This window comes from Eschrichtius robustus, chromosome 10, assembly GCF_028021215.1.
Source record: "Eschrichtius robustus isolate mEscRob2 chromosome 10, mEscRob2.pri, whole genome shotgun sequence".
Taxonomy (NCBI): domain Eukaryota; kingdom Metazoa; phylum Chordata; class Mammalia; order Artiodactyla; family Eschrichtiidae; genus Eschrichtius; species Eschrichtius robustus.
Genome location: NC_090833.1, coordinates 68,657,589 through 68,666,215, shown reverse-complemented (window position 1 = coordinate 68,666,215; position 8,627 = coordinate 68,657,589).

The following is an 8,627-nucleotide window of genomic DNA, read 5'->3' as shown; positions in this document are numbered from 1 at the left end:
CTGTTTGTCTTCAGAGAGGAGGTAATACACTGACTCTTGAAGCATTACTGAGTTGCAGGTGAAGTTCCACCCAGTCAGCCAAACTATAGAGTCATTGAAGTCATCTAAGAGGATGGCCTTTCTCATATCCCTGTTATCTAATTGGTTGCCCAGTCTTGTCAGTCACACTTCAGGAATATCTCTCAAGCCCACCTCCTCCAATTTTCCCACTTCTTAAGGTATTCATCCTCTTGTACCTGGTCAATATCAGTTTATCTATTTGTTCTCTATTTTTTCTCTGTAGCTGTCTCCACGCTGCCACCAAAATTATCTCTTATCTATCACATTATATCTTTGTTGAAAAACCTTTAATTGCTCCCTGTGGTCATAAGATGAAATCCAGACTCCTTTGTTTGGTGTAAAGACCCTTCACTACCTGACTCTAGCGCACTTTCCCAACATCAGCTCATGACACCTTTCTCCTTGTACCCCACAGTATTTCATTACTACTGACTTCTTCATCCCCATTTCTTGCATAATAATCTCTGACATCCTTCAAGATCCAGCTTAGACGTCCTTCTCTGTGATGTTGCCCCCAATGGTCCTCACTGACTTACTAACTTATTCCTTTGTAACTATAACAGTGCCTGCAGAATGACCAGTGTGATCCCTGATAGATACAGAAAGAAAAAATTAGAAATTTTAAAATGTATCTGTGTGTGTGTGTGTGTGTGTGTGTAAGTTTTTAAATGCAAAGGCAGAGCAGTTCAGTGGTTAAGAAAACAGGTTCTGGAGCTAAACTGCCTGGGCTTAAATCCTGATTCTGCTACTTGCTAGCTGTCTTTGATTTGGACAAATTACTTAACTATTCTGTGTCTCAGGGACTTCCCTGGCAGTCCAGTGGTTAAGATTTCGCACTTCCACTGCAGGCAGCGCGGATTAGATCCCTGGTCGGGGAACTAAGATCCCACATGCTGCGAGACGTGGCCCCCCCAAAAAAATTCTGTGTCTCAGTTTTCTCATCTGTAAAGTGAATATCGTTCCAATCACTGATTGCTGCATTACCAACCACTCTAAAGGTTGGTAACTTAAAACACCTCTTCATTATTATCTTCCAAAGTCTAGGGGGATGACTGAACTCACTGGGTGGTTCTCATTTGGGAATCTGTCATATGCTTGTAGTCATATGGTGACTGGGAATGGAATTATCTGTAGGCTTCTTCACTCGAATCTCACATCTGGGCTAGGAGGGCTGTAATAGCTGGGGCTCCTCTGGTATTTCTCTCTCCACGTGTCTAACTTGGGCTTCTTCTCTTGGCATCTGGCTTCCCCCAGAACACAGCATTTAATAATAGAACATCAGAAGTCCCAGAACGTTACTTCTGCTTCATTATATTAACCAAGTAAGTGACTAAGGTCAGGTCAGCTTCAAAGGACAAGGAATTAGATCTCTTGATGGGAAGTATGTCAGAGAATTTGCAGCCATTTTAAATCCATCGTGAATACAATAATAGTGCCTACTTCAAGGTTGTTATGAGGATTAATTGAGTTAATGTTTGTAAAGTGCTTAGAATAATGCTTGGCACTTAGCAGTGTCATATAGTTTTAGTTCTTTATTATTATGAACATGAGTGTAATTGATAGATGTAATATATTTGGTTGTATACTCAATTTTCATTTTTATGATGGAAGACATATAACATTTGAGGACTGCTCTGAGATATCATTTACCAAGTTTTTTTGTTGAGTATTAGTGTCCTTCTGAACGTACTACTGTGTGAATTCCTCAAGGTCAGGGACTTTGTCAAAGTATTTTTTTATTCTCCAGTGCTTAGTACAGTGCCCAGCACATGATAACTGCTCAGTGATTTTTTTTTTTTTTATAATAAATGGATGGAAAGAATGAATGGAATATGGTAACATTGCCTGGGATCAGTGGGGTTTCCAGGACATAGAACTTTCAGCGCTAAAACCAAGAAAATCTCAGGGAAACCAGGGCAAATGGGTCACATTAGGAATAAATGAATGAATGCATTTTTCAAAAGAGACCAAAGTTGAAACTTAATGGTGGAGTGAGGTTACTTAGGCCAGTCCACCAAAGCTTGGCAAACTCGTAAATCATGTTAAAACTTTTTTTAAGCATTGGAGTTTTTTGGTTTGTTTGTTTTTCTTTATATGAAAACTTACTTGAGCACAGTACATATAAAACAGACAAACTGGGCCCTGGTTGACGTGCAGGACAGGGCACCTAGAGCTTTGACTTTGGCCTTTTTTTCCCCTTCCCTCTCTCCCTTTAGAGGCCCTTAGAGCATCTCCGAAAAATCCTAGGGCATTACCTTGAAAGCCACTGATGTAGTAAATCATAGCTCCAGGGCCTCTTGAAGTCCCTGAAATCTGATCATTTGGCTCCTCTTAAACTTATATCCTACAGCCTGGATCCTCCACCTGGCATGAGTGGCAGGAGATGGGTAAGGCAGGTGGACAGCTCCAGGGCAACAGAGGGGTAGAAGAGGAGGTTTCTAGAACAAGAAAAGAAGCTGGACCAGATCTTTACAGGCTCTCCCTGAAACAGGAACAGGGCCATTTATGAAAAGGAAACAGTATCAGCACCAGGAGAGCTCAGGGGCAAGAAGGGTGAAACAAAAGGGGCTAGTTGTTTGTGCTGTCATTTGCAAGTCAGGAACTGATTGACTTCATAAACATTTTATCATACCTGACTATTTTAAGAGAAAGAGTTTTTGTGTATATTAAGATCCTTGTACAAGTGAATAATCTTTTTTTTTTTTTTTTTTGGCCACACAGCACAGCTTGCAGGATCTCAGTTCCCTGACCAGGGATCGAACCCGGGCCACGGCAGTGAAAACCCAGAATCCTAACCACTAGACCACCAGGGAACTCTCAAGGAAATAATCTTTGTCACAGTAATTCCACTTCTAATAATTTCCACTAAGGATACAATCACAAATGTGTGCAAAGAAAAAAAAAGATATATACAAGGATATTCATTGCAGTTTTATAAAAGTAAAGTACTCCGAGAAGAAGAGGTATGTGAGTTGAACATTAAAAGGTGAATACGAATTAACCAGGCCCTTTGGGCCAAGAATAGAAAGAAGACAAGCTGTTCCATTTAGGGGAAACAGCATGTACCAAGATATAAAGATGTGACAGTTTTGATATTGGAGAACTTTAAGAAATTGGGAATTATTGGAGCAAAGGATACACTGTGAATGGGGGAGAGGATGAGGCTGAAAGGGAGGAAAATGTCAGAGGCAGAACAAAATTATAATTCATATTTTTAAAAATCACAGTAATTTTACTCTTTGAGTGAAAAACAGGTTCTTTAGGTTGGCATGTGTACACAGAGAAATAAGAAATCTAACCCTGTGTGTAGGAAATTCAAACCAAGGGAAGTAGTGAACTATCCTTGAGTTTAAATGTTATTTGAAACAATAAAATAAGGAAGATTCATGGGTCACGGTACTTTGATGTCAGATACAATCATCTCTACGTATGATACATTGGTCAAAGTTCAAGAACTGGTTATCTTTATAAAGATATTGCTCTTCTGTTTACAAGGTCTTCTCAACAGTTCTAGAATTATTTGGCTAATGTTTTGTTTCTCCGGCAAAAAGTTATGCTTTTAACCAAGTTGATTGTAAAACAAAAATTTGCATATTGTTAATAGATTTATGCTATTTGCATAATAAAAATTGCTCCAAATTTACCATTATCATATTGACTCAATCATACTACACTGTTGCTATCACTGGCCTGTTTTTAAACTCCTCTTATAGGAGTTTAACAGGCAAAATCAACACCTTTTTGCTACTTCTACTACTAAATAATCTTCTCAACGTTTTTTGTCTCACCTCTTCCCACCACTTTATTGTTCTCTAACTACAAAGCACTCACCCAGGGGCTTCCCTGGTGGTGCAGTGGTTAAGAATCTGCCTGCCAATGCAGGGGACATGGGTTCGATCCTTGCTCGGGGAAGATCCCACATGCCACGGAGCAACTAAGCCCATGCGCCACAACTACTGAAGTCCGCAAGCCTAGAGCCTGTGCTCTGCAGCAAGAGAAGCCGCCGCAATGAGAAGCCCGGGCACCACAACGAAGAGTAGTCCCCACTCACTGCAAATAGACAAAAGCCGGAGTGCAGCAGGGAAGACCCAACACAGCCAATAAATAAATAAATAAATAAAAAGAGTAAAAAAGCTCTATAAAAGAAAAAAAAATGCACTCACCCACCACCACAACATTTATTGCATCAACAGACACTGGGTCAATGTCAGTACTTGATCACAGGTGGAAGGTAATCAGACTCACCTGACTGGTGAATTGAAACAATTGCATCTTAAAAATCTCCCTCTGTAGACCTCAAATATTTAAGTCTCAGAGGAATGCAACTGGTTCTGAAGGAACAATTTATGGTGGAAAAACCTGTCTCACAACTTGGAATCCTAAGACTATAGAATTTTAGAGGTGCACACCAGCCTGCGTTTCAGAAATTATCCAGCTCCTTACAGATGAAGTAATTGAAGCCTAGGAAGACAACATAGTAACTATGTGACCTTGGGCAATTTACTTATTTTCTCTTGCCTTACTTTTCTTATCTATTAAATCAATCTTAGGGTGTGGAGAAAAGGGAACCCTCCTACACTTTTGGTGGAAATATTAATTGATACAGCCACTATGGAGAACAGTATAAAAACCAAAAAAACTTAAAAAACTAAAAATAGAGTTGCCATGTGACCCAGCAATCCCACCACTGGGTATATATCTGGAAAAGACAAAAACTCTAATTTGAAAAGATACATGCACCCCAGTGTTCATAGCAGCACTATTTACAATAGCCAAGACATGGAAGCAACCTAAATGTCCATCAACAGATTAATAGAGGACTTCCCTGGTGGTTCAGTGGTTAAGACTTCGACTTCCAATGCAGGGGCTGCAGGTTCGATCCGTGGTCAGGAAGCAAAGATCCCACATGCCTGGCAGCCAAAAAAAACAAAGCATAAAAAAGAAGCAATATTGTAACAAATTCAATAAAAGACTTTAAAAATGGTCCACATCAAAAAAAAACTTTAAAAAAACCCAGATGAATGGATAAAGAAGATGTGGTATATACATATACAATGGAATATTACTCAGCCATAAAAAGGAATGAAATAATGTCATTTGTAGCAACATGGATGAACTTAGAGATTATGATACTGAGTGAAGTCAGACAGAGAAATACAAATATATGATAGCACTTATATGTGGAATCTAAAAAAATGATACAAATGAACTTATTTACAAAACAGAAATAGACTCACAGACATAGAAAACAAATTACAGTTACCAAAGGGGTGTACAATAAGCTTATGATATATTTTCTATTGGATTAATTATTACAATAGTCTTGTTTTCAGACTTTCCCCAGATAAAAAGTGTTTAGATTTACATGTACTGACTGTATCAGATTCCAATATAAAAATTCCATACTGTTCTTTCTTTTTTGCCTTTTCAAGTGTCTTTGAACTAATGTTTCCATTGTATAAAAAAGTTAAAGGGCATTGATTTTCATCAGATGAGAAATGTAACTCCACCCCAATGTTCATAGCAGCACTATTTACAATAATTGAGTGCCCATCAACCCAACTGCCCATCAACAGATTATTGGCTTAAGAAGATGTGGTGTATATATATATAATGGAATATTAGTCATAAAAGAGTGAAATATTGCCATTTACAGCAACATGGACCTAGAGAATATTATGCTTAGTGAAATAAGTCAGACAGAAAAAGATAAATATTATATGATATCACTTAAATGTGGAATCTAAAAAATAATACAAATGAATTTATTTACAAAACAGGGGCTTCCCTGGGGGCGTAGTGGTTAAGAATCCACCTGCCAATGCAGGGGAGATGGGTTCGAGCCATGATCCGGGAAGATCCCACATGCCGCGGAGCAACTAAGCCACAAGTACTGAGCCTGCACTCCAGAGCCCGCGAGCCACAACTCCTGAAGCCTGGACGCCTAGAGCCCGTGCTCCGCAACAAGAGAAGCCACCGCAATGAGAAGCCCGCGCACCGCCACGAAGGGTAGCCCCTGCTCACCGCAACTAGAGAAAGCCTGCGTGCAGCAACAAAGACCCAGTGCAGCCAAAAATAAATAAATTCAATAAATTAAAGAAAAAAAAAACAAACGGAAACAGACCCACAGACGCGGAAAACAAATTTATGGTTACCAAAGGGGAGGGGGGCAGATAAATTAGGAGTATGGGATTAACAGATACCCACCACTATATATAAAATAGATAAAAAATAGGACCTACTGTATAGCACAGGGAACTATATTCAATATCTTGTAATAACCTTTAACAGAAAAGAATCTGAAAAAATGTATAACTGAATCACTTTGCTGTATACCTGAATCTAACACAATACTGTAAATCAACTATACTTCAATTGACAAAAAAAGAGAGAAAGAAATGTAACTCTAAAAGATATACAGCTTTCTACTGTGTAATTTTTTTAAAATTTATTATTTATTTATTTATTATTTTTTTGGCTGCATTGCGCGGCATGCGGGGATCTCTTTGATCCCGACCAGGGATCAAACCCGCATTCTCTGCATTGGAAGTGCGGAGTCTCAACCACTGGACCACCAGGGAAGTTCCTCTACTGTGTAATTTTAATTCTCATGTAGAACACACCGAGTTCAGACTCTGTTACAAGGCATTGCAGTCAACACAACGGATCTGAATGTAAATGAAATAACATGCTTCTGAATTTTCATGAAGATTTTATTAAAGCCTAAATTTCATACTAATATTCTTACATATGCACAACATTTATTGCATCAACAGGCACTGGGTCAATGTCAGTACTTGATCACAGATGGAAGGTAATCAGACTCACCTGACTGGTGAATTGAAACAATTGTATCTTAAAATCTCCCTCTGTAGACCTCAAATATTTAAGTCTCAGAGGAATGCAACTGGTTCTGAAGGAACAATTTATGGTGGAAAAACCTGTCTCACAACTTGGAATCCTAAGACTATAGAATTTTAGAGGTGCACACCAGTGTATATACAATGAAAAGGAAATCTTTTGTCTAGCCTTGACTCCTGTCTCTGGGTTCCCCTACCCAGAGATGACAACTAGTCCCAGTTTCTTATCTATCCTTTCAGAGGTATTTAATGCATTTTTCTGCTATAAGAAAGCAAAACTTCAATACACATTATTTTATTTGTTCCTTACAAAAATTCTGTAAGGTAGACAGAAGAGGTTTTCTTCCCTATCACGGAAATGAAAATGCAGGCTCAGAGAAGTAAATCAATTATTATAACTCTGTTCTACAACTAATAATTTGATCACATAGTCAGATCTTTATTAAGCACCTCTTGCATCCAGGCACTGGGCTGAGGGATAGAGATAGGATGCCACGTTCAAATGCATTATACCTCGATGCTGTTTCTATTACTTGGAGTGGTTCTTGAATGCTTCGGTGCGAAAGACTGAACATTTTATAATTTGGGGGAGGTTTTCATACAATGTAAGCATGATTAATAGGGAAATCTTAATTCATGAGTATAATATACCCAGCACTATTCTGCAAGAGCTGAGGCCAGAGGAAAGAGAAAAGTAAATGTTGGCTTTTCTAACTATAGTATTTGCCTGCCTAGGCATCTGGGTTTTCATTTTAAAGATTTCTTAGGAAACCCCAGCTGTTACAAGGAAGTGTTGCTTTTGGTTTAATGTTTATCCCTGCTTGTGCACTCCACCCTTAAGTGATCTTAGTGACTAATAGGACTGGAACCAGTTCTCATTTACCAGATGCAAATTCCACTTTCCAGCTTGTTTTTTGTGCCTTCTGCTGATTTGCAGTCATAGGCAAAACTAGACTAAAGAACTTCTTAAGATAAATGAGAATAGGCAACGATGCAGTTGCTCTTTAATTTTGAAATTGGCCTGGTGCAGTGGCCTCACCTAAAAGTCATAGGGTCAGTCGGTCTGTCGGTTGGTCTTCTGTTCCCTGACAGTTAGAGGGTCCTCCCTGGCCACCTGCAGTGACTCAGAGGCAGCTGCAGAGAACAGGAAGGCCTGAGATTCATGTGACAAACCATCGGCCTTCACCAGGGCCAACAAAGCAAGTGGGTGTCATCTACCCCCCACCCCCCCCACCCCCGCCCCTCAGCTTTATGTTGCATTTCTGGATTTTTTTTTTTTTTTTTTTTTCTGTCTCAAACAGCTCTGAATTTTCTCCTTGACCTAGTTTCATCTGTGGAAAAATTCTGTCCGAAAGGAACTGCTGAGATGTTGTCTGGGCCTGCATCCCTGAAGAAGGCCAACAATCTGCACACAAAGAATGGAAAAAATGTTTCCGTGCTTTAAAGATTAGTGAACACACTCTTTCCAAAATGAATCAATTCCTTCCAGCAGGGATAATTTTCACTAATCGGGAAAACAAAGCTGTCAATATTCAGTAGCCAACCTCTTGATTTCAAAAGAGACCACATGTCCTGATAGTTTTTTGCAGTTTTTCTTGGCCAGGTTTAAGTCATTGTTTCCCCAAGTGTGGCCTGAGGGCCACCTACATTAGAATCACGAAGGTTAAGGAATCATGATCGCTAGAGAAGGATCCAGTAATCTGTGAT